Source organism: Chroicocephalus ridibundus, chromosome 10 (assembly GCF_963924245.1).
Source record: "Chroicocephalus ridibundus chromosome 10, bChrRid1.1, whole genome shotgun sequence".
In the NCBI taxonomy this organism is placed as follows: domain Eukaryota; kingdom Metazoa; phylum Chordata; class Aves; order Charadriiformes; family Laridae; genus Chroicocephalus; species Chroicocephalus ridibundus.
Window position 1 is genome coordinate 4331174 of NC_086293.1, and position 27270 is coordinate 4358443.

Genomic DNA, 27270 nt, shown 5'->3' on the forward strand with positions numbered 1-27270 from the left:
CAATTTAACTGATAAAAATTTATGATAACCAAGTGGCACAATGAAAAAATATATAGCTATTTGGTTATCAAATGCTGTAAATTATTACTTTAGAATTATGTGGATTTTTTTATGCCATATGGGAGACAGAAAGGGTCTGTCAGATCACAATACTGATGGAAATTTCCTAATCAAGCTTGACAGATAACCAAACAAACAGATTGACAGATAGACAGAAACTGCATATGCCTCATTTCCTTTAAAAAAAAAAACAGACTAAAAATAAAGCCTTACTAATAACTATCGCCGCGTCTATTATAGAGACTATTATAGCACCCACAAACTTCAATGTGATGTGCATCAGAGAGAAAAACAATGAAAGCCGAGAGCGTATCACCCTAGAGGGCAGGGGAAAACCAAAGGGAGATGAATCAGAGAGCATCCATCTCTCTCACTTCTATTACTTCATTAATGTCTTACAGGTGTCCCAGCTGTGCTGGAGAGGACAGTTTCACCGGCATAAAGAAGCTCGTGGAGGCGAGTTCCCTCACCTGGATAAAGGGAAGAAAGGAAGAAAGTACAAAGATGGGGCAAGCAGGCGAGGAATGAAGAAAGGCTTTTCAAAACCCGATAAGCTTAGCGGTGGCTTTCCAAACCCAAGCCAGGCAGCTGCTCCAGAAGCCCGGCCACGGGGGCACAGCCAGCTCTGGCCAGGCTGGGGCAAGGTGTGCCACGCTGTGCCAGGGAGGCCGTGCCCAGCAGCAAGCTCTGGAAACACGGAGCCCCACAGCCCGCAGCACAGCTCCGGCGCTTCCCGGCTCCAGTAGTGCCCTCAGCGGGAAGAGACTTGAGTTCAATGTTTTCCTCTCCTCTCCTCTCCCATAAGTTCCTGTTCATTATTTTCATATTTTCAATTTGGCGTACAGGAACAGTATAATACCAAGTTTGAACTAAATTTCTCCATGACTATAAAAATATTTTTGATTAAACAGATGTCAGCAAAATTTTATGGAGTGAAAATTGAGTAACAGATGGTGAGGTCCGCAGAGTTCAAAGAGGCTGTATTTTATTAAAAAGGAAATTTGAGGAAAAGAAGTATTTTGCTGGAAATACTGATGCAGTGTTTAAGCAAATGTAAAAATATTCTTACTTGATAGAAAACAGTAAGTTTTTTTTTTTTAAAAAAAAGGTAGTCACGCCATAAACCTCAAACCATTAAAAAAAGGACTTTATTCTGCTCTCCTTTAACTGAATACAGCTTTTCATCCATGGCATCAAGGTTCTCAAAGAAAAGTATTCTTCATCGAGGAGAAAAAACCCCAACTACCAAACCAAAAATAACAACGACCTTGATTAAGGATCCTGGACAAAATACATTTTTTGTGGCACACAAGCTATTGTGAAAGCAAGTTTAGGAATACTTAACCATGGGATAATAAATACTTATCCCAAACTTAATATTATAAGTATTAAACAAAATTGCAAATAATGGCATGTATGCTATAGGAAAGAAGGCTAAGAAAGATTACGACTCCTGACTACCATTAATGTATCGCCTCTTTTCCAGCTTTACCACTTACAATGGTAGAAGAGCATTGCCATCCATGGAATACAGACAGAGCCAATGAAATTAAAAGAATAGCATTATTATAGTATAATACGACTTCTCTCCCTATTCCTATGGCTCTCACGTCTTTTTTTCAAGGTGATATTTTTAATGTTCTATTACATCATTGGGGAAAAAAATTAAAAAGGCAAGTAGTTTCAAATTCATGACCAGGCTCATTCTGCATCAGCGAGAAAGCTACAGTGCCCTGTGGAATAGCATCAGTGAGCTACTTTGGACGCCCATGGGGAAAGACACTGAGAAATTTAATAGTTTCAGAGCACTTAACCATGTGGAAAAGCGCTACCTGATCTCCAAAGAAGTCCTGTGCACACAGGTCAGTTCACAGCTAAGATCCAGCCTACGATACCCACAGACGTCGCTATTTCCATTGAAGGCACAGCAGCAGGGAGGGTCCCGGCCGAGGTCCTCGCACAGAGCAGAGCTGACAGAGCCAGGCGCCTGCCCGCAAGCGGTGCCAGCCAGCACAGCCGAGCCCGCATCGACACAGCTCCACTTCAGCCAGCACAGCGCAATCCGTAGCTGCCCACCAAAGCCTGGCTGGAACCTAATTTTGACTCTGATCTGCTCCTGCTGCGGCATAACTCAGAGTTTTGGTACTGTCTTGGACTAGCTTTAAGTACACACTCATGTGACCAGTAGTAAAATCACAGAATCACAGAATGGTTTGGGTTGGAAGGGACCTTTAAGACCATCCAATGCCACCCCCTGCCCTGGGCAGGGACACCTCCCACCAGCCCAGGTTGCTCCAAGCCCCGTCCAACCTGGCCTTGACGCTTCCAGAAATGGGGCAGCCACAGCTTCTCTGGGCCAGCGTCTTGCCACCCTCACAGGAAAGAGTTTCTTCCTAATATCTATTCTAATATCTAAAATGATCACAAACACATCATTAGACAAATATTTTTGATCTTGCATCTTAATTTCTCAGTGACATCTTCTACCAGATACTTAAAAACCGTGCGGTCTGGATTCCCGATGCATACGGGCTGACAGAGAGGTGGAACTGCTGGACTCTCACACTTTAGAAACGCCATTTATTTTACAGAAAGCGGTGAAATAAACTGAAAACTCCCAAGCCTGTGAATCCAGAACCTGTGCTTCCAATTAATCAGCAGTAATAGTTGTGGTTTATGAACTAAGATAATGTCTTACTATTAGCGGTTTCAGACCTTGACACCAACACCACGAGAAATACACATTTTGCTACAAACACCGTATTTTACCAGTGAAATATAGTATACGCATTCAGTTTATGTTTGACAAGGCAATAAAGGAATCAACTAATTCAAGTCTATTCAAAGCAAAATAATCCTCCTTGAGTTCTGTACTTCAGGTTTTTGCACAGGTACAAGCTATTCGGGGGCAATGTTTAGCTTTACAAGTCATCCATCATTCCTTCCTCTGCATCGATTCATTTATCGGTCACAAGCGGGTATCTTACACTTGTTCAGAAAGACCAAATGAAAACATTAAAAATTTCTTGGATTCATGGTACTGCCGAAGTAATTCAGGTCATGCTGAGTCCAGCCCTCCAGCCTTCCCAAGGAGAAGATAACTGATCAGATTCAAGCATTTTGAAAGCACATACTTGTTGTCTAAAGTACTTTCACAGTGCTTTTAGACCTAACAATTCTGTATTTAAACAAGCATAAAAGACAAACAGGGGAGGTGTGTGGTGTTAATTACTCTTATTTACAGGCTTCTTTTAGCAGTTCCATATTGGTTAGAAACTGAAGTTGTATCTTACTTTCAGTGATTCAAAAATCAAGGCAAGTGACAGAAATTCAGCAGACAACCGAGAGACTACCTTTCCAGAGTTATAAAAGAAAATGCAGCTTACACATCTCAGGCATCACCTTTTAGAGCTATTCTTTATCTTCTGAAGGCAAGCACGACCATCAATCTATAAAAATCCTGGTAATAATTACCCAAATACCTCCTCTTTATCTTCTGCTGTTCGAGGATTCTATAGTTTTCAAAAGAACTCTTAAACATGGATCATTTTTGTTTTTTAAGTATTTAGTGTCAACGGCATGAAAGTATCACTCCAAATTTTAGAAAGGGATTTCGAAAGCTTGACACAAGCTGATAACCTTGGTTAAGATTTTCATTTCTGGATATTTAAGATAAAGTGTCTGAGTACTTACAGAGGACAAACCAGTTTTACAGCAGGGACAAGGATAGTACTCTAAGTCATGACAAAATTCTCAAATATAAACACCCCAAGTAAATGTGCCAGGGTGCTCATAGTGTACAAGTTACCTATAATATTCGAGTTGGCTGATGGCGCAAGGAATGATCATCAGTTCAGAATTTACATGAAATCTACATTTAAGCTCTTCAGGCTTAAATGAGGCGGTTCAGTACTTAGAAATATGCTAAGGAAAGTCTCATTCTACTCAGTGCTGATGCTGAAGGAAGCGTTCATAATTCTCTCTCCTGCATACGAACCTGCCAGCCACGCTCCTGTATTAACCTGTTCACCTCTGTCTTTCGGCTATTTACGTCCAAGAAAATCCTTTCCCTGGTGCCACTAAGAGTCCTCTGGCATTGGGCTAAGGCACACTCACAGCACGCTAAAGGACTTCACTAAGTGGACCTGAGGGAGTACACAAAGGAAGGGGATTCATATTTAAAAAAAAAAAAAAAAAAAAAAAAAAAAAAGGTTGTAAATTAGCTTTTATCTCATGGGGAGAAAGCTGCTATACAGCAAAAAGAAAAGCACAAAAATCACTCTGAAGATCAGCATACTGTAGCGCTTCTCTAAATTTTGAGTATAGAAAACACACATTGCCAAATTTGGGTAACTTGTCTTTTTTTTTAACTTTGGAGTAAGAAGTGTTAGCTCTCGGCCTTCCTCATTTTCTGATGTGCTGTAGGATTCATTGTGAATGCGGGAAAGGAAATGATTTGACCTCTTGAAGAGAAGGAAGAGGTAACTGTGAAGGTCGTGTCTGGAGAGAGATCACTTCTCCGTATTCAATGACAATGTCATGGGGCTTTGGTCCAATTTGTCAGGGCCAAACCTGACAACTACCGGTGTTCATTGTCAAATGACACAAGGAAAAAGTACGCTTTGTCCTATCGTACAGAACTTCCTTTTTTTCCTGCAGTAAAAGGCAGAACAAGTCCCTCTAAAAGTACAAGATCATTTGCAAACAGATTAAGAAAGAAGGAAATTTGTAACAACATGTATAACACTCCCCAGATTGAATGAACTTGCTTAGAAATAAAAAGAACTTGTTAAAACCATCATTTTAAGGACACCTCAATGGCTAACTGTTATCACAGAGGTTTCTGAAGAGCTGCCTACTGAACACTTTCACTGCCAAGTTATTGTTTAGATAAAATATCATGTCCACCCTGCATGATGTTTGTACTGGAGAGGATAATACACCAAAAAAATACTCTTCTCTGTCTATAATAATAATTTAAAAATTATGTGGGAGTTAAATCAGTCCATTGTTAAGAGTCCAGCGTAGAAAAACTTATGAATAATGAAAACCAAAAATTACTTTTTTCCTGGCTTATACCAATACGATACTTATTACTGAATGTATATAGTACTATCTTTGATGAGAATTTATGCCATTTAGACCTACTGGTGTAAATACACAACAGAAGTGAGCAAGCACACCAGTAGGCAGGACCGCACTATCTGGATACAGGAATTTAGGGCAGATCCCAGATATTTTCCCAGAGAATACTGTACTCTTTTTTTTTTTTTTTTCTTTTAATTCACAAGTCATTGTATAGAAGGACTCTGCTCTGTGCACTGGGAATGTCGGCGGGTTTCTCAAAGCGGCACAGCGTTTGTGGCACTGCTCCGTACCACCACTGACACTATCCAAGACACGCATGTCACAAGGAGGCAACAAGGAAAGTGTCTCACCAAATGCAGCTTCATATTAAATGCCTTCGTTAATGGAAGCTGAAAAACACCGCACGCTGCACACGATGATGATTAAAAACAGAAACAAAACAGTTAAGGTCTGTCGTGATTAATTGCTCTACTTAGCTAATTTGATAAGCTCTCCGTCATCCTCCTTCATTGGCTTGATCTACTTCATAAATTAATCTAATTATGAACACCTGCAATCAAAAGACCCATCTCTGCAGAAGTTACATGACTCTTATTTATACATAGTATTTTTTAAAAGGTCAATTAAAAAAACATCTTGCCGCAAGAAGCGTTTCTGGGATATAAGGCAGGCATACAGTAAGGGTTGTACTACTAAATGCAGGAACAACTCCCCGCACTCTCCAATGTTTAATTCCTGCTCTAATCAGTAATATAAACTGCATTCTTCAAGAGAATTCTAATAAAAATTACATTACAGCAGATAAAAGATGACAAATGATTCAAAGTAATTGCAATGCCCAAACCACATTAATCAGAGCAGCCATACATCAAAGGTGAATAATAACGGCAGGTTCAATTTAGAGTACCATGGGGATCTGCAAATAAACTGGGGACTCTACAAAGGAAGCTCAGTAGTTTGATACCATATTACAAGCATGTCAACTGAAAAAAAAGTTTAGCATCATCTATAGTTGACGTATTTTAGATAATAAAAGATTAACTGTGTATTTATGACTCTAGATGTGTGACTTACTCTCGATTCACAACTGACAGGCAATTTGTTTATGTTTGCACCAGGGCTTCATACAGGACAGAATTCTTTGCAAATATACTACAAATACAAAAGTTGCACTGTGGTAATTCTGAAAGTATGAACTGTAAATTGGTTTTCTTGTTGTACTGATAGCTTTGATTAATCTCTCCAATTGCTATTTTTTCCTACTTTTTTATGAATATAAATTAGAAACAAAAGGAAGCACCAAACAATTTTATCTGACTGCAGATTTTTTGACACTAGATTTGTAATTCCTTTTCACCAAGTATTTTGCGTGCAGAATTTTCAATACTCTGCTTTAATCATCATTTTCTCCCCCTCAAAACCATTAAAGAGAGATTGGACAGCATAGAATGAGTTTTCCCATCAAAATCAGAAAAGTTATACTCCAGTTTATCGGGGGTTTTGTGCTAGCCTTGACAAAATGTGTTCAAAAAAATTAGACTGATAATAATACCATCAGACTTGCCTTACTCATAAAAACAATCTGCATTAATAAAATGTAACCTTAAGCCCTTGAGATTACAATGGTTTCTTGTATTTGTTGTAAGACTATTTTGGCTAAGCAATGCCGAGCTTGGGGCCTTGTTCAGTAATTGTGGAAAGAAAAATTATGAACCCCTGCTTTAGAGAACATCACCAAAGCTTGCTGTGGATTACCGCTAGGTGGACACTAAAGTGAAAGACACTTACCACACCTTAGAGCACAAAATATTGGTCCAGTATTTCACAACTGAGAATATAAGAGAGTGAAATTATTAATAGAGCCATTAACTGTCTTTCTGGCCTTCCCAGATTAATCAATCGGCAGACACAGTGCTAAGATCCTCACAGATGTTCCAAACATCTAGCAAGCACCAGCAAAATAGTAGAACTGCTCCAAATACCACTATGTTGTACAGGAGACTACGGAAAAGACTCATGCATTACATGGAAAAGTTGCTAAATGAGGGAGAAACTGTATAAAACAAACCAAAATCTGGAAATATAGGAACTTTGGCATTAAAAGACCTGACAGATGTTAAGCTTTTGTTCTTGCATTAACTCCTACTCCAGTGTGATGAGTAATTAAATGTGCTATGAAATTGAGCAAGGGCTTGTCCTTGGTCACGATCTGCAAAGATGCACATAAACCTTCACCGTTGGCTGTTCAAGGCCCTGCAAGGCAAGCTATTCTCACGGGTAAGTGTACTTATTAAGAAGCCAATGAATATGCTAGGATTAAATATTTTTATTCAGGAAGCAGCAGTACACTTATAAATGTGACTGGACTCTCAGAAATACCAAGCAGCAGCTTAACTGAACGTGTCTATTGATTACCTTGACAGTTCAATAAGGCAGATTTTCAATGACTGACTGAACTTAAGCGAACTAGGGAAGAAGATTAAACGAGTGTGTCCTTTAAAGCCTTGGCCACTCCACTGACATCTCTAATCCCCTCAGCTAGGGAAAGCTGTTTAGTAACTTCTGGTCTCAGAGGCAGAAGTCACCGAGTAGCACAGACATCCTCTGGCAGGTAATGGAGAACTTATGAGGGCGGAAGGGGGAAAAAAAAAAAAAAAACAGAAAGAAAAAGAGGGGGTGGAACCACATGAGGATTCAAGCTACTTCCAGTAAAAAGCATGAGGAAAAATAACGAATTTAAAAATACGGATCAGTAAACCCAGAATTACAGAAGGTGTTTTCTACTTAACAGCTCAAAAAAAGAACAGACCATAGTTGGGAACCATTTGATAAACATGATAAATGTGATTAATTCCAAAAGCTGGTTTATTTTCATGTCCTATCCATAATAAAAGTGGTAATTTGCTAATGTTTGGAGGAGAAGGGGAACAGAAGAAACGTGTGCTGCTTTGGAGCAGCACAGGGGCTTATTTTGCCTATACAAAATGAGTTTATGGAATATTTTTAACCGAGTTATTTTAAGAAGTGCCAAGAAGTTGGCTACCATGGAGAACTACTTAGCACAGATAAAGGGCCTGAAGACATGAAGCCTGGACAGAATGGGATTTCCTGGACCCCAGCCTGGGCCTTTTGTGTTACTGTTTGCGTCCCCCTGTCACGGGGGGACCAGTCACGAATGAGGATGCTACTGCTTTACTTCAACTACAGAAATGTCCCCGTCCTGTGCTGGCTGCACTTTTTAACATAACCAATGAAACTTTGAGGCCATTATCAAATTCTTCAGAGATTTTTAAAATTAATTTTGCACTGGATGTTGTACAAAACTGGAAGTTTGTCACTAATTCAGTACAAAAGGTAAAGACTACAGTCAGGGCAGTGTGTTTATGATCATTTCAAATGACAGACCGACAAACTAACATAATATCCCCCGGAACGATAACGTGTATAACTTAACAATGATGAAATAAGGCTTACCATGAACACAGCGCACAGGGTGACGCAATCTTTGTGCCACAGCATGCAAGCCCTAATAAAAATAAAGAATAAATGATTTTAATTTTGGAAATATAAATTATGACTAGATACAATGAATGTAGAATCAGGGAAAAAAGCAGTCCAACCATTTTAAAGCATCTGGTTTCATTTAGATCAAAATGGTTTTATTGCACAAGTAATAAAATTAACCTCATCTTTTCTGTATTACTCCACAATTGCAAACTTAAAAGTGAGTCTTTAAAAAAAAGTTTTAACTCATTCTCCAATATAATTGAGGCATTAAAAATTCTCCAATTCCAAAAAACATCAAGATAATAATAATGCACGTAACAGCTATTACACCTATTGCAATTTATAGTTATTCTGTAGTATCACTGAGGTCTGTAAGTCTTAAATAGAACTGATAGCCTCAGTTTTTCTTAGAATCAAATGTTTTGAAGGGAAAAATGTCTAGTAAACAAATATACACATGAATCAGGGGATATGAATGTTTTACTCAGTTACTTTTGCAGGAGATGAAAACAAATAATTCTTCCAAGAATTACATCAAGATACCTCTTTGGTTCACAAATCTAACTACAGGATTACTAAATTTTCAACAAAGAATCTATTTAAAAACCTTCTAGAGATAATTTTAAGCAGAGACATAATACTGTGTGCGTATCATATTTTTCAGGACAATTTGATAACCATCTTGTTAAACGTACCCTCTCACCACCAGTCAGCCTGTTGCGCCGGGCTGGGAGCTTTATGCAGTTACACAGCAGTGACAGCCGTCTAAGAGTGCCAGAATAGACACATTCAATATCAATTTATCTTTCAGCTTTTCAGAGCACTATCGGAACATAACACGGACTGAACGTACATCGCACTACTAAAAGCCCAAAAGCAATTCTTTGAGTCTGAGTGTCACTGTGAGCACCACACACCTGTTGAGGTCAGAAATTAAAAGGACGATACAGCTTATTTGAGAGTCGAGACCAAGTTAGGTAAGAGACACATCAAAAATGAAACTGAAATCCGGACAAGAAAAAAAGCTAACCCACTTGATGGAAGTGCCACGGAATCTAATTACTACAAGTGATCAAAATATCTTTCGTTCATTCTATGCCAACAGAAGTACTTGCAGTAGTTCCAAGTCAAACACCTTGCTCCACTGCCCAGGATACCAACATCCCTTTTCCGCATTTATTCCAGAGATTTCCCATCAAGGAAATAGATGGAGATGGCTGAAAACTAGAGCTCTATTATTTCAAATTGTGTGCACAATTCTGGAGCTAAGCAGAAGCAGTCCATCTTCTGCATAAATTGGCAATGCAAATAAACATCTGATCAGTGTTCTCAATCGTATTTCTCTGGCTCTATAAAGACTCGACATCTTCAGCCTGGGAAAGGTAACAAAACCATAGACCAGGCTTATAAAACCGTCCCAGAGTAATCAATGCTAGTTTTAACATGCACTGTTGCTTTGATCAGGGGATTGCTTAAGGCTCCATCAAATCAGTAGTTCTTTATGCTTTCATCTGGCATTCCAAGAGTTTTGGAAAAGTTATAGTTGTTAAAGGTACTGCATATTCCTGTAAAATTTCCTGTAAAGGAGCTTGATCTGAGAAAGCCAGTCACTCATGAAAAAAATTAGATTCATATAAAATTTATTGTTAAATAAAAACCTTTGTGCTTCATTTGTTTCCCTAAACAGCTTAAACCCTTGCCAGAGCAGAAATTCAGTACACCTGCAATCATTCACTTGCTACCATTGGGTGAAAATATGAATAACCATAAAAAAGCCCAACAATCAAAGAATTTGCTAGAGAAAAAAGTAGTTGATTGATTTTAAAGACTGTTTTTCATGAGGGAAAGGTTCCACCTTCCCAAGTCAAACTGAAGATTGAACTATAAAGAAACTGATGTGAGTTCCCATTTATTCAATATCCTAAAAATGTGGAAGAGTCACAGAGGTGGCAATGGCAGACGCTCCATCAACAAACCAGTTTCTTATGAGGAAGGAAATAGATTCTGTACAAGGGTACAAGAGAAATTTGATTAAGTATTAAAGGATTCTTTGTAAAGGGGAGGACAGGGAAAGAAAAGGTTCTTCGGTCTTTGAAGCAGCTCTGGGATGCTCCCCTGCTGCCAAGTGTCTTGAGAACCTTTTTTTTTTTTCCCATTATCATTAAAAAAACCACAAACAACAAACCACAGATGCTTCTCTTTATGTTCTGGGCAGCTTAAGTGGCTTTACAATGTAAGTCATAGCAGTTCCAATCTCCTCCGGCCTGCTCCAAGAACTGTACCCCTTACAGGTGTTCCCACACAATCACAGCGCATCAATTCTTCCCACAAATGAGGAAAAAGCAGAACTAAAACGGCTCCAAATTTAATGAACTAATCTGATGGTGATAAAAGACTGGCTGGAGATACTCAGAGATATATCAATTGCAGACTTACTGATGCCAAGTGAAATCTGTAAAATATTGCACGGTGCCCTCTTGGAAGGCCGCGGACACAGGCTCTGCACGCCCCTTCACTCACTGCTCCACACCAGCCCTGGCCTCTCCTCAGCTCACTCATGTCATCCTGCCGTAAGTGCTCCCATGGGGGTTTTGTTCGATGGGGTCTTATTTGTCTGTTGTTTGTTTGTCTTTTTTAAAACACTGATGAACACTCACGCAAACAAAGAAGGACTGCAACTATTTTACCATCTCTTAAACTCACTTGTAATGTTGCAGTTAGACGCACTTTTTAATTCGGTCTTGGAGATGATTTTCTACTGCTAAAATTGTACAATTTATCCAGTATTCTATGGCAATTTAGGAATAGCACTCAATAGGTTTATTTTTAGTAAGCGTACTTCATTCACACATTTTGTAGTGCTGCACGGGGATCACTGATCTATATGCATGACTGCAGTGATAAGATCTGGCAACATTCTTTAATAACAGTTTAAACTGTTCTAGTCGTGTGCTTGAAGCAACATACAATTATTCCAACACCTAAAAAGAGCTTTTCCACTTGCAGTATTTTCCACTACTCAATATGTGCACTCTTGCCATCTGACAGTTAAGATTTTCCATTATTTCCTTTATTTGATTTACTCCTGTACAGCCGATGGACAAAGCATGTACATGTAGCTCACAAAAGAGAGCTTACATGAATTTGCAAAGGCTATAATAAGAGATTCTTTCTTTGATGCATAAATCCACAAGGATCAGGCTGAAAAATACATTGTCCACCATTACATATTTATATAAATGTAGAGAATGATCTTCGTAAAGACAAAAACTTTAACAAAATTAGAAAGATGACATCAGTATTTGGCATGATACTGAACAAAGCCAAAATTTACACTGTAGCTTAGATCAAAGTTGTTTTGTATTTTTCATTTTACAACAAATTCCAGTAAGATATGCTCACTGCAGCATCACTGAATTTCTTTCTACTTTACGTCTAAATATCCTACAATGTTGCTGCTACACAGAAGCATCTATTAAGATAAACATAGTAAATTGAATTTGCTAAAAGTTATAACGGGTGTAGGTTTTGAATCAGGCATAACGCCTTTGTTAATCTGAAAGAAGGCAGAGCTTTGGGTGAAGCTGGGATAACAGACGACCAGGGCCTGGGAGGAAAGGCAGCCTGCTGGGCAGCGCCTCCATCTGCTGCAGGGAAGAGGCCTCAAAACCCAGCTCCATTTGGCTCTTGTGCCCTAGGTCAAAGTTTACTAATGTTTGAATATTGAATGAGTGAAACTCTAGAGTTGGTAAAGCAACGTGCCACTTTTCTAAAGCCGACGCCCTAGCATATAATATATACAGGCTGAGGGCTGTGGCATTAGCAAAAATTCCATAATGAACCATGCATCCGTAATTCAAGCTGGTAGAGAAATGAAACCACAACATTTGCAAGTCAGGGAAGACAATGGTAAAACAAACTACGCTGACGCTTGGAAAATACATTACCATGGAAGGAGGAAAAATTACTCCTTTTTTTAATTAAATGGTTATTGTGAGGCGTTTTGTCCTCCACCACCACCCCCCTGCAATAGTGGTACAGACTTTCGCTACACCTTCAATTGTTCCCACCTTCCATAAACGTAGTATTATTCCAAGTTTAGCTTACAATGTGAAATGCATCTCATCCTTCTTATAATTCCTCGGGATTTCAGTATAAGTAATTATAGCATTACAAAACAAAACTGACAGCCTACGTGTTAACTCAGTATGTCAAAAAGACAGGCAGTAAAGCCTCTCAGTGGCTGTGGTACATCTACTGTCGTCTCTCATCAGATGACGAACTGAAAAAGCAGCAAGGGACAGGTTTCCTTGTTCTATTATATGAGTCAAGGGTGTTCTTCTAAAGAAGTCGTTCTGTCTCTCAGACAAGACCTAGCTAGAAGTGTGAGCTAGAAACGTTGCCCCCAAACACTTGTTTGGTTGGTTGGGTTCTCTTCTTTTTTCTTTCCTATATTTTTTTTACCTTGTCTTTATTTTAAAGATGCAGAGTCAGAATAATAAACAGGCATTCAACACCTAAGAAACAAATACCGACTTCAGTCTACAACATATTTATATACACAAGTATTTCATACAATGAGTATTCTCTATGTTAATTTAAGGCAACAAATATGAATGGACAACTTTACCTGAATCATGCAATAGATCCAGATGAATCTGAAGTTAAAATCTCATTAGGTACAGTAGTGCATTTACTTGGTGACCTATATGTACTTGGTATGGTTAGTGGTCTAAGACATTAATCTGTATTATCTATTTTATTCAAAGGCCATCTATTGCAGATTTAAAACAGGAAAAAAGATCAGGTAAGGGTCTTTTAAGAGGTACACCTCTTTGTTCCCCTGAGGTATTCAGTTTTAAAATAAATAATGAAATTAGTACTTCAAATTTTAAGTATTGGAATCAGACCCGTATATTTCAAAAGATTCAAGGTGATGTCTGACCTTCATTTGCCTCAACATTACTCATATGCCAAGAGGTCGAACTTTTGTTCTTCTGAAATGGTTTTGGTTATAAGACCATTTAGTAGCTCAAAAGGCATAGTATCATCTTTACCACAGACATATTAGACAAAGAAAATAAAACAATTATGACCCAGCTGATATGCAAACACCTTCACTGTTTGTATTTACCAGCACTTCATAAATTGGAGTGTTACTAATTCCTTTAAGAATTTGTTTCTCTGATTCTAGAAGACTACATGGGCTAGAAGAATCCTCAGATGGTAACAACTATATAATTATATCATAGAGCTTTACAGCTGTATTCAACATAGATACTCGATTGTTTTCTCGCAGAGATCAGTTCAGTGATCCAGTAACATTTCTAGACCGTTTAAGGCTGTACGATAAACACCCTATAGAAACTAGTTCAAAAACGAATGAGATTCACCTCTTATAAAGTCTCAAAAAACGTAATTAATATTTGAAAAATAACTTTTTATTAGAAAAAAAGCGCATTTTCTTATTTCTGAAAGCACGAGTCAATGACTAACAAAATGTTGCTTTTCAGGCATTCCCAGCTAGAAGTCACACATTTCTTAGGCATGTAAGGCTTCTTGGCTACTTCCAGTGCTGCCCATGTGTCGAGCGGGCGTCCAGCCAGCAAAGAGCACAGTAGCCAGCTTCCGCATGGCTAACTGCAGGCAAAAAGGGAATCAGATGGAGAATCCGCATGCTGCTAGCTACTGCCATCTACCTCTGCTGCAAGGCGTCCTTACCCCGTGACAGCACGGACACATTCACACCACATGTCTCATTATGCTAAATGAAACCTGCTATCCACTACGTGCCAAAAGGAGGAAAAAAACAAGAAAAACACAACAAAAGAATCTGTAAACATTTTGGGGGAAGAAATGACATGACCATAGGCTACGATGGCTACAAATAAGACAGACGTACTTGCAGCTTGCAGCAGACAAAAAAAAATTAATATATATCAACGCAGAGAACAAGAAAATACGTTTGTTGTGCACTGGGTTATGCAAGAGCAATGCCTCCAAGCCTTCTGCACGACACCAGAGGCTGCCAACGGGGCATAAGCAAAACCACAAAGCAAGCAACCTGATTTAGCAAAAAAAAAAAAAAAAAACAAACCAAACCACAAGTTGCTCACTTACCTCAACAAATGACAGGTTTAATGAACACAGCCACTCAACAGATACTGTCTTTGTAACAAAACCGGTTGTGGAAAAGAGGAGTCCACCGTTCTCCCTCAGTAGTCTTAAACTCATCAGCTAGGAACGGTTCTACTATCCCAACCCTGTGGATAAGCCACTCCTTTGTTCCATCTCATTTATAATTTTTCAACCTCTATCCACAAAACAGAAGGATCATGCTAAAGTCCAAATACTCTCCACTGTAGCCATTATTAAATTATATATTCCTCCTAACTTACTCTTTCTACAATTGCCATTGGTACTTTTGAGCTTTACTTCCCTCACTATAAAATGTTCTCCTTAGACATGGCCCCTTTCTCTCCTTTCTACTTTCTTAATATATGTAAATGTACAACAAGAATTTTCAAAGCCATCTAACAAAACTGGATATCAATTTCTCATTAGAAATCTCTGCAGCAGCTCTGGGAAACTCAGCCTACCCTCTGTGATTTTGTTAAAAGAAAAAAATCCACGTTAAGTGGTCAAGGAATCATTGGAATTTTAATTGTATGGATTTTTTTTTTAATTTATTCATGAAGAAATATTTTAAAAGACTCTGCTCACTTACAGAGGATTTAACCCAGTGTTATTACATAACTTGTTCAACAGCTTCCCCCACCATGTACTTTTCTCTGCATGAAAATTTTTTGAAGTTATTTCTAAGGCAATAACTCGATATCAAAAGTTTAATTTCAGAGTGTGACAGATGACAAATATCTTCTTCCTATTTAAGTGCTCCCCCCACAGTGCTATTCTAGTCTGTGCAGAATATAAATGACCGGCTGAAGAAAAAGGAAAAAAAAAAAGGATAATTATGAAGTATTTTGATAATAATCTAGTCAAAAGCATTTTTCAAGGTTTTTCATTGAAATCCACATTTAAGGGAGAATTAAAACAAGGGGGAAAGATGTTACCCTCCCCCAAATGTTGCCGACTGAAGTACATTTCATCAGGAGCTTCAAAGATTTCCTTAGGAATACATCACTCTCTTGTCCCCTCCCAAGGGAAAAAAGATGCATTTAGAATCTATGCTAGCCAAATTTATTGTAAATACATTTATGACACTGCAACGAAGAACGCCGCCAGACTGCTCCATGTATACAGAAAGGACTCATTTCTACAACCTTCTTTTAGTATAAAGGACTGCAATAAGTTTACCACAGTGGTTCAGTGTGTGCTTAAATGCTGAACAGGGACGTACGTATCTCAAAAGCTCATAGTACTGCAAACCTTCATGTAAGAAAGATGAATCAACCTTAATGTTAAACCCACCCAACTGTCTAGCAAGACTGTTAACCTTTTTAGTAATACAGAGAAAACAGGTTTAATCTACCGCCCTGCTTGCTGTTATACCAGATGTTTGCAAGGACATCTGTGATTCTGACTGCATCATAGGATGGGCTATGCTATTAGTGAAATTTCATCACACTACTATTTTTTCAAATATTAAAGGATAACAGGAATTTTCTTTTTTGTGCTTCTTTCTGCTTCTTTTTTACCTGAATGTCACCGGGAAGATTCTCAGCTAACGTGCATCGGAAAATAACCTTACTCCGTTTCAGAGAATCTCTCTCAGCCACTGAAGAAAACTGTGCGTACACCTGACGACAACCCCAGAAGAAAAAGGGCTGTAACTCTGCTCTCATTTAGTTTTGCTGGCTAGCAGAGCGTGAACCCTGCTGTATAAGGGTCATATCCATAGGCAAGGGCCGACGAGGGTTAACCTGCAGTTTAGCTAAAGATCTTCTCACAGGAAAAAGCTATAAAACACTGAAATTACATCAGTTTGCCAGGCAGGCAGATCCTGACCGTAAGCATCTTACTGTGAATTTAGAAAACTAGAAGCACCCCCAGCATTTCAAGCCGTGCTTTAACACACCTTCTTTTAACTTTATCCACGTAGATGGGTGGCAGGTAGGGTACGAGCGCCTGCCTGCTGGGCACAGCGCAGCGCTACGGGAAGATCCGAGCTCGAGTCCCAGTAAAAGGACAGACACACTTCCCTAGTGCTGTTCCAGAGTAATTCATGCTCAGTAACAAAACTGTATTGCTGCTGGTTCTGGAGGCAGCTCGGCTGCCCCTGCTTACCATCCCACTTGCAGTGTAGAGATAACGGGGGGGTTCACTGGAGGTTTATTCATCAAATGAAGATTCCTGCCTGGACCAAAACCTTAGGATCACTGAAGGAGTGATTAAAAGAGTTCCTAGAAACTAATCTGAGCATCCATGAGGTGCAACCAAACAATCCGGATTTGAGAAAGAATTTACACCTCCCTGTTCACACAATTGTGGTTAAACTGTTTTTCTGACAAAGTTTTACCTGCAAATCATTTGTTTTCTCTGTTAAGGTTTTCCAAAGCACCAGAAAAGTATGGTGACACCATTTCCAAGAAAGATTATTTATGCAATGATGCCTTCCAGCATTTTCTTAAACTAAGTTCAATGGAGTTGTCATATCTGGTTTTCCCATCACTTACAGTAGCCATCCACATAATTATTCATTACAAATTATTATTAATTACACGTGCGACAACTTGAACTATTGCAAGGTATCTTGTGACTGTAGTCCCATATTGCTCTTACAGAAGAAAAAAAAAAAAAGTAAAAATAAATATAGGCTGCCAGAGCATTTGCACCAATTAAATTGCTGTCCAGAGGCATCATGAAACCCTGAACATTAAAGACTGCTAATATACTAGAGCTCCTTCAGAAATGAAAGGATGGAGAAATGAAACACACAGATACATGCCATTTTCATCAGCATGATAACGCACGCTGCTGGCCAAAGGAGTATTATCATTCTCTTCCAGGTTATAAATATAGTAACTGTCATATACAAATACAGTTCCAATATAGCTTTCCATTGTGTGTTGGCTGATTTTGACCCCTCTAGTTCAAGGAGAAAAAAAGAATTTCCCCTCTTTGAAGGGAACAAGCATTGTTTCTGCAGCACATTCAGGCAATTATTAACAAGAATTCTGGCATGAAGTTTATAAGCGGATATATACTTATCAGGAAAATAAACAAATATCACAGGCAAAGCCTATGAGGACAAGAAAAAGGCTGTCGAACTGTCTGTCTTTAGCAACAATCTCAATCAGAGTTCCTGGAGTTATCAGAATTTAACCACCTCCCTTAATATTTGTTGTTTATTGTTGTTGTTTTCTCTATTTCTAAAGGAAGAGTTCCAGAGTTTTCTTGATACAGATCAGAAAAACAGTGCAGATGAAAGGAAATAAGCCTGATGAATCATCTCTGCCCTCAACTAGAAGCATAATACCTAGATGTCACCATCTTTCCTTTTTCCTTTCCTTCCCTTCTTTTTTCTGCCTTGATGGCACCAACAAAAAAATATTTGGTCAGGGCCGACTGAAAATTGCGCAATGAAGTTCCAAAGTAGTATAGGCAGAATTATTCTTACATTATTTCTGGTCTAATTCAGAGCAACAATTCTCACAAGGAACAAGATTATAATCCTGATAAAGTGGTATTTACTGTTGTAGAAAGATAGAAAAATTTGCAGAAGATTAGATATTCCTCAATACTTCCCCTGATCTTGCAACATTTACAGTTTCTTTAGAGCAGCAGTTTGCTCAATAATAACAACAGTAAAAACCAAGATAATTTTGGAGTATGTGAATAATTATAGGACCTTAATGACAATTTGCAAAAATTTTGTACATCCTCACACTAAGACATTATGTACGGCAAGAAGCATCTGACACAGATTCCTCTGTAAATTAATCCGTTGGCTTTTTATGCAAGACGTGTTATGCTTTGCCTGTTTATTAATGCCTATGACTCAAAAGCAGCAATCAATTAAATTTTCTTTGATTAGCTAAAATACAGAAATTATTTTCAAGACACATAACAAAGTGGTTCAAGATGAGTTCTTCTGATTACAAAGCAGACAACAGGCCATTTTATCAATTAAAATGTAACAATGAGATGCCAGTGAAAATTTTTCTTGTGGTTGACAGCTAGCTCTATTCCTAAACTATTCCTTTTACCGTCTGTGGCTGGACTTCTGAAAGAATGCTTACACGCGCTGTTTGGAGAAATATTGTTTTGTTACCAGTACTTTAACATGCCTAGGACTATTCCCTGCAAGCTCTTCACAAAGGAATTCACTGGAGCACAACACCAAATACTCTTTTTAAAAACCAAGTGATTATAATCTCTCCTCGATTAAAGGCAAAACAGTGGTCTTTCAGTGAAGCATGAAGGAAAAGCAGTAAGTATTTTAAAACATTTCTTAGCTCTCCAAGACTTCTCCTGCATAGCTTTCCCCCACACTATTGTCACAAAAAGGCAACGCTGACAGCTCTTCAGCTCCAGCAGGAAGCCACCCACACACCGATCCAGAAAAATTCTGCGGTGACAAACTGGCTTCTCCTGGCCAGGCCTCGACGTGCCGCCACACCTCGTCCTACAGCAACGCGGCGCTGGCAGGATCTCCCTCTGGGGACCCATCACCTGCCACCAAAAGCACCGTGCAACCAACAGCGTTGCTTCCAGCCCGCTTATCTATAGGATCCAGGAGCAGAGGAGGCTCCATGCCTTTTATGAAGGCTCCCACTCCATCTCCTGCCTACCCTGCCCTCAAAACGCATTATGGCCTCAGGAGGCATGTTCCTGGCATGTTCCCCGAGGCCAGAACTCGGCCGGCTGCACTGCTTCTCCTCAGCGGTCGGCAGTTCTATGGGCAGGATCAAGGAGCATGTGCAAACAGAAAATGCAGCCTGCCAGAAGTTTCTATATTGCAAAAAGGCAGCCAACCAGCGGCAAAGTCAAGTTTATTCCCCAGGACCGTAGCTTAAAGGATGCTCATGCTAGCTTTGTCTCCTGATACCTACCTACCAAAGACACGCAGTAGTCACCAGTATTTTCAGAACTATTAGAATACATTTCAGCTGAAGTTTTCTGTGACAAGAGGTTTTGCTAACCTCTGTCAATTTTCAAAGTTTAAAAAATTGTAATAATAAAAAAATCCCTTATTATGGATTAGAGATTTTCGGTTTTACTGTGTTTCTTCACAGGGGAAATACATAGAATAAAGAGTACATAGTTAGAATAAATTGATTTTTCAAGATCATTTCTAAGCACGTGAACAAATTCTTGAGGAAATACAGACATAAAATAAGACTGTTTTAAAGGTTATAACACTGTACTATATTTATCTCCCTCCTCTGGTAAAGCGTGCCTTTTGACAAGAGAAAATGGAAGGGGGAACCAAGGGAATAAAACCACTGCCATCAACTAGAGAAAATGTAACATGATTTCAATTGTACCAGAGATTAGACATATTAAATGAAAATACATGCAAAAATACAATTCATAAAGTGTTTTGGAGATCTTAAATAACTTTTTTGTAAAACGTGTCATTCACAGAATAAATGCAGATGTATTAAATCATGTGAGATGTGATGTAATTAATTTTGAGTGATGTATTAAATTGTGAGATTTCTGGCCCTCACTTGAGATCATCAACACGTAGATCCTCAGTGGCTTCAGCGAGCACAAATAAGGCCTAGACTAGTGCATGAGAATCTTCCAAAGTCTTCCCCAGAATGCTCAGAAACATATACCTCATCAGTTCAGTGATGATCGTATGATGAAAATGCATCAGGATTATGTAAATTCCAACTGATGCCAAATATTTGACTTTACACAACAAGCACCCAAATGCCAAACTAATGAAGCTGTAAAGCAATATAAATCATGATTACTATTCCTTCCAACAAGGAGAAGTGAGACAACAAATAAAAGTTGGCAAAACATTAGCACTACTTTTCAGTAACTGTTTGCAAAGGTAGAAATATATCAGACTTCCAGCAAGTAAAAACCCTGTAATCAACAGCTGTCCACAAAGCAGATTAGAACCAATACAAACACTGCTTATGTCGGTATTAATAGGTATTACCTATTACTTATAGGTACTGGCATCAATCATTACTCTAGGTTTCCCCATGTGGATGCCTCCAGATACAACTCAAAGTTTTTACCCGTTGCTGTCACCATTTCTTCAGTTACTGAGCCATGAAAAAAGCTCCACTCACAGGTACTTCAGTAGATATAATGTGCAACATAAGCAATGTTTTGTTTTGCAATCTGGCTTTATTTACTGCTTGAACTGAAGAAGACTGTTCAGACATCTACAACAGTACCACAAAAGCCATTTCTCCAGCTTCTAATAGGGTTACAAAAAAAAATAAATATCCGAGTAGCTGCTTTTTCAAGCAGCAAACAGCTCTAGCATCACTAGAAACTCCACCTGAAAAGCACTGAAAAGCCAAGAAAGGCTTCCACCAAAAGTCACTTACTTTTCTGTAACTCCATTATAATTTACATCTGGTAACTGGGAAACATCCCTATTCACGATACTTAGCTATGACCCGTTTCACAGAGTGAAGCCTGCCCAGGAGCAGCATGCTGCTGGTGAGTTTTGCTTCCATGGACAGGCCACACAAAGACAACACTCACGAGCCCTGATTTGTCCTCGGCCAGAAGAGGGGAGCTGGGGTGGGAAATTGCCACCAAACTAGGTGGGAGTGTTGATCTGCTTGAGGGTAGGAAGGCTCTACAGAGGGACCTGGACAGGCCGGATCAATGGGCCAAGGCCAACTGTATGAGGTTTAATAAGGCCAAGTGCCGGGTCCTGCATTTCGGTCACAACAACCCCAAGCAGCGCTACAGGCTTGGGGCAGAGTGGCTGGAAAGCTGCCCGGCAGAAAAGGACCTGGGGGTGCTGGTGGACGGCCAGCTTAACATGAGCCAGCAGTGTGCCCAGGTGGCCAAGAAGGCCAACAGCATCCTGGCTTGTATCAGAAATAGCGTGGCCAGCAGGAGTAGGGAAGTGATCGTGCCTCTGTACTGGGCACTGGTGAGGCCTCACCTCGAGTACTGTGTTCAGTTTTGGGCCCCTCACTACAGGAAAGACATTGAAGTGCTGGAGCGTGCCCAGAGGAGAGCCACCAAGCGGGTGAGGGGTCTGGAGAACAAGTCCTATGAGGAGAGGCTGAGGGAGCTGGGCATGTTTAGCTTGGAGAAGAGGAGGCTGAGGGGAGACCTCATTGCCCTCTACAGCTACCTGAAAGGAAACTGTAGAGAGGCAGGGGTTGGCCTCGTCTCCCAGGTGAATAATGACAGGACCAGAGGAAATGGTATGAAGCTGCGGCAGGGGAGGTTTAGATTAGATATTAGGAAGAATTACTTTACTGACAGAGTGGTCAGGCACTGGAACAGCCTGCCCAGGGAGGTGGTGGAGTCACCATCCCTGGAGGTATTTAAGAAACGTGTAGACATGGCTCTTCAGGGCATGCTCTAGTGCCCAAGATTATTGGTTTGTGGTGGGGTGTTGTGTGTGGGGTTGTGGGTGTGGAGTTTAGTTGGTGGGTGCTTTTTTTTTTTTTTTTTTTTAATGTGGTTGGACTCGATGATCTCAAAGGTCCCTTCCAACCACTAAGATTCTGTGATTCTGTGAAATGGAGGTTCAGGAGCTGGGCCATGCGCCATGTGCTTTGCCCACAGCCCTTGAGCTTCCCAGCTGCAGTCACCGCTGAAACAGCTTTGGCCTCTTTAGGGTTTTATTCTTTCCACTTCTCTCCCACTGCTGTCCATTTTTCTTCTTAGGAACAGAACTGACTTCAACAGATGAGCTTAGGGAAAAGTTTGAAAATGCTTTTTATTTTTTAAGACAAACAAAAAGGAAAGAGTAAGTTAAAATAAACAGCTTGATTTATCTGTGTTCGGTGTTGCAATGTGACTTTTTTTTAAAAAAAAAGGCACAAACTGACTCAAGTTGTTTAAAAGAAAACAAGTATAAATTACCCTGATAAAATGCAACAAAATTCATAATATTTTCAATTTTAGCAGGCTTTTAGAATTACACTTGCTCTCAACAGTAAAAGCTAAACACAATATAGGGGGTACTGTTTGGAGGTAAGTGCCAAAGGCTCAGAGAATTACATTCCCCCGAATACTTCTCATATGAATAGGACATTATATTTACTATTTGATACATTTATAGTGCTACTAGTAGCACACTTATATACTTATGAAAAAGGCTGGATTTATTTCCAACAAATAAAAAGCCATAAAGCTTTCCATCCATAGGGGACCAAGCTAACCATGGACCATTCAACCATCGTACTCAAAACATTAATTTAAGACAGTTCGATTACTTTCCTACCAAGGACAGATGACTCTTGTATTTAGATAAATTTCCAGCACGAGTTTATGGAGTCAACCAGTTAACAAGGACCCAGGTATCCTGACATAAAAAGGCAGGCACACTTCTTCACGAGTCTTACTTCCACAGGCCAAAAGAGCATACCAAATTTCCCACCGGAGTCACACATAACAAAATATTCCACATTTCAAAGCAAGGATGTGTTAATTTTACTTAAAATTTCTCTACTCTCATTTTATGTACATATATATTTAGCCAAAATAGTGGATATTTTCTGTTATTACGCTCTTTATTCAAGATTCCATCTGTCCACTTCAGCCAGCAAAAAACGCCAATTTTTGGAGAAGCAGGGGAGAAGAGGGTTGTTTTGGTTTTTTAAGTAAGTTCATTTTCAGTTGTCTCAGATTGACCATCTAAAATCAGTAATAAGCTTTAGAGTGGCCTTGGTCTTCATCTTTTCATTTACTTGCCTTCATTCCCCATAAACTAACAAAATAAAAAGCTCTCAAGGATTTTCAAAGTGACCCATACCCATTGATGCCAAATGGAAAATATTTATTCTATTGTAATACCCTATAATCAGGATCCTGTTGCAAAGGAATACTCTGTATAAAACAGATATCTTCCCTTATAAGTGAAAAAATAATTCCTTTTTTTTTTAAATTAAAATTGCTCCATTACACTCCATGTATGTAATTTGTGCAACATAATAATAAAGGCTTCCTTCTCAGAGAGCTTTTCTGGAGCATCTGAAAGAGCATTTTATCTTTCATTACTATATGTTGCATTTTCAAAATCAATGCAAGCATAAGATAGCAAAACCAAATAAAACAGGTTTTTACCCCCAGCGTAACGTATGAGATATGACAAGCGAACAGAATGGGATGTATTCAGTCGAAGAGCAGCACACCACATCTGTGAGAAGCATTTTACTCAGCACCTGGTACTCCTGACAGGAACTCTTCCACGAACGGAGAGTCTAGAAGTGACCAGTCTGACTTTCCTAGACATAGAGGTTTGGGCTAACAAACTAACAGAAATACCGGCATTTACCATGTTAAAGCATCAACACTTCAACACTGTACGTGAAGACAGAGCAGGTGATTCACGGAGCAGCAAACTGTTTTCAAAGCCAAGAAGTTATTATTCTATAGGATGCATATCAGTATCCTTCAGCTTTATCAAATGTTCCACTCAAGTTATTGTTCCTGCCGCACCTTTACTTCAGAGAAGAGAGATTTAAATCAAAACCACAGCATAAAGATGAGATGATGTGCCAGTGGGGAGGCCCAGATCAGATGCGAGTTCTCCCGCATGCCTTGCAACCCCCCCGTGAGCCAGATACTCACAAGCGCTCAGCACCACCATGAAGCAAACAAATTTTCAAGTCCCACTGCCAAGGGCAGGAGTTGCCAGGTAATCAGTACATTTACAGATCTTGCCACTAAATGCAAGAACTGCGTAAGAGAAATTTTTTAGGTAGTGGAGGAGAAGGCTAAGGGAAGAAGAGACCATTGGAAATCTGAGATACATGTTTGAGGGTAGAATTCCCATTGGAATACTAATATTTACATATACCACTGGACAGCCAGCTTTCAAAAAATAAGCAAAGCAAATCGACAACAAACCCACCCTATTGCTTCCCTAACGCTTAGGTACCCCCTGCCCTCACACACAAACACAGGCAAAGCCGGTGTGTTTTGCACACACCCAAAAGGCAAAGTAGTAGTGCAGGCTCAGGGGAAAAGTAGCTGAACAGTGAAAAGGAAATGGCCAAACTGAACATTGTCTTAAATAATTCAAACTGAATATTGTTAAAATCTTCATTCGGCTTTACAATCATTTGCATGTTTTTGTTCATTTTAATGGCAGCTTGCAAATCTCACTGAAGCTTAATAAAAATCACAGTGTTTTATGAGCAATAACTATTAAAAAAGCTGCCATTTATTACAACAATGAAACAAGAAATGGCACCTCTAATATATCCCATCTGTCTAAATAGTAACAAGCCCACGCAAAACTCATTGCAGGGTCAGAACCTGATTATTTTCCTTTGGATCACTCAGTGCGAACAAAGTTCACGTCCGCTCAGATTCCAACAGCAGAAACAGGCAAGAACTGCAGCTCCCAAAACTTTATTATGCCAATCAGATATTTTTGAATTCTTTTTTTTTTTTTAAAAACTTTTTTTGAAACCTTACAAGTATTCACTTTAAATTGATTTCACAAAAATCAGAATTTGACTTGGAATTTATTTGTACATAGTGACACTTGTTTTTCAGAGTGCTGCCAACCTATTTGGTAACCCGCTCCCAAGATACACGCGTTTGACTCACTCTGTGGTGTGACATTTGTGGCACTCACGGCCTGTATAGGCTTTAAAAATTAGAGCGCGTAGTTTTTGTAGAGCATTTTATCTTCTGCCTTTATAAAGCTTTTTTAAACCTAAACGTACATTCAAACATTAGCCCCTAGTTGGGACTAGGCTCCTTCAAAACTCACCAGTCTACTTGCACCAAAGAAACAACCCACATGTCAGTCTGTTTCCAGTATCATCCTTTTGCTGGAGGTAGAATTTCGGTGTGAAAGTAGTAAAACATTTTTTTAATTACTTTTGTCAGAAAAGAAAACACTGATTAGGGATATGATCACAGCTACTATCTGCTGAGGTTTGCCATAATCACAAGATACAATTTTCAAAATTTGCATGCCTTCAAAACAGTAAGACCACCAAAATACTGAAAAGAAAAGCCCACCCCTAGACAAAACCTTCCTACGACATAAATAAATGTGTAAAACAACAAGGAGGAAGGTTAATAGCTGCAAGACAAAATTTGAATCAGTAGGTTAAAAATTATCTTATTCTATTGTACAACAGCAAAAAGAACCTACTCTGAGGCAGGGATGAGAGTTTATAAAGCACCAATTCTGTATCTTTTTCAGGTAAAGTGTTCGTGCTGCAGAGAATGACTCAATGAGTGAGACCTCTTTAATGAACTGCACTTGGGTGGGACTGCTCGTAACAACCTTCAATGATGGGACTGTGGTCTCAAAGTCTTTTTGAAATCAGAATAGTAATTTTTATGCTACAAAGATTTAATTGTCCAACGGGATACCACTAAAAACTGAATGATCAGGGCAAGGGATGAGGGTGGGGATGAGTCTATCCAAATTACCCTGAGCTTAGAAGAATGGGATCAAAGCCCAGACCAGGGCCCAAAGTTTACAGCAGTCTTTGCATTAGATCACACCAAATTATGTGTTCCATATGCAGTCTGCATTAGGAGATCCTTCTGCAACTCACACCCATCTCTATTAAAAGCAAATACTTGTTTCAAGATATTTATTAAGTAGTAGCTTTGGTAAACTATTGAGCACAGTAACTAGCTTCAGATGCTTAGCTTAACACACTTGGCAGATATCAAACCGGTTCACCATAAATAAAATAATGTAAAAAACAAGGAGACAACACACATCTTACATTAAAACCAAACAAAAAAACCCAAACAAACAAAAAAACCCCCAACCCCAAAAACCCCTCCCTTCACTTATTCTCCTATACTACTTGACTATAAACTGGTTTTGAAATCAGTCCGCTGCAAACAGGCTGACAGGCCCTGAACGCAAACTGCGTAGTATTTGTTTTCCTTCACAGCCCTGCAGGACCAGCATCTAGAGCAGAGCTCTAGAGCTTTGGCTCACGTTTCTTTGCTCCTGGAAAACCAGGTTCTGCCAAGACGTTCTAAGACTCAAAAGCAAGTGAGGCTGCTACACATTCGCCAGAGCTGAAGGGCTGCCTCTCTGGCAGCCTAGGAGCAGACCTTCCGCTGATGCTGCCACGGCTCGCACCTCTTGCGCTACAACCACCCACACTGCGGACCTGTACGATAAGCACCAGCACATCAGTGTGTGACCAATTAATTAGCGAGTATTTAATATTCAAAAGGAAAGGACAGCTAATTCCTCTCACTGAGATTAAGAGAATTTTCATCATTAGTGGCAGCTACAGGTACATCCGTGGTCCTGCAACTCAAATCTAACATTTTAAGCCCATAGGCAGGGACAGATCTACTAAAGCTGTTCACAGAAGGACGATTTCTCTTTTCATACTCACTTCCCACTAATTTTGTTACTGCCATACCAGTAATTACTCTTTCTAAATGCCTTCCCTACTTTCTTCAATTTTAATTATACTGTGTCAACACCTAAAAATGTACAAACCACGCACAAGACAAAGAAGATGCATTTCCTACAGAGGCTATAGA

At 39.4% G+C, this 27270-nt stretch overlaps 1 protein-coding gene across 2 annotated transcripts in view; it reads right to left on the reverse strand.

The window, feature by feature from the left end:
- Nucleotides 1–27270, reverse strand: part of ATP2B2 (ATPase plasma membrane Ca2+ transporting 2) — a 429063-nt gene that overhangs the window by 309864 nt on the left and 91929 nt on the right. Inside the window, exon 2 of one of the 2 annotated variants that reach the window (XM_063348414.1) lies at nt 8623–8674. The exons of the other annotated variant lie outside the window; for it this stretch is intronic. The gene's annotated coding sequence lies outside the window, so the exon portion shown is untranslated. The remainder of the gene's footprint in view (nt 1–8622; nt 8675–27270) is intronic. 2 annotated transcript variants of the gene reach the window in all.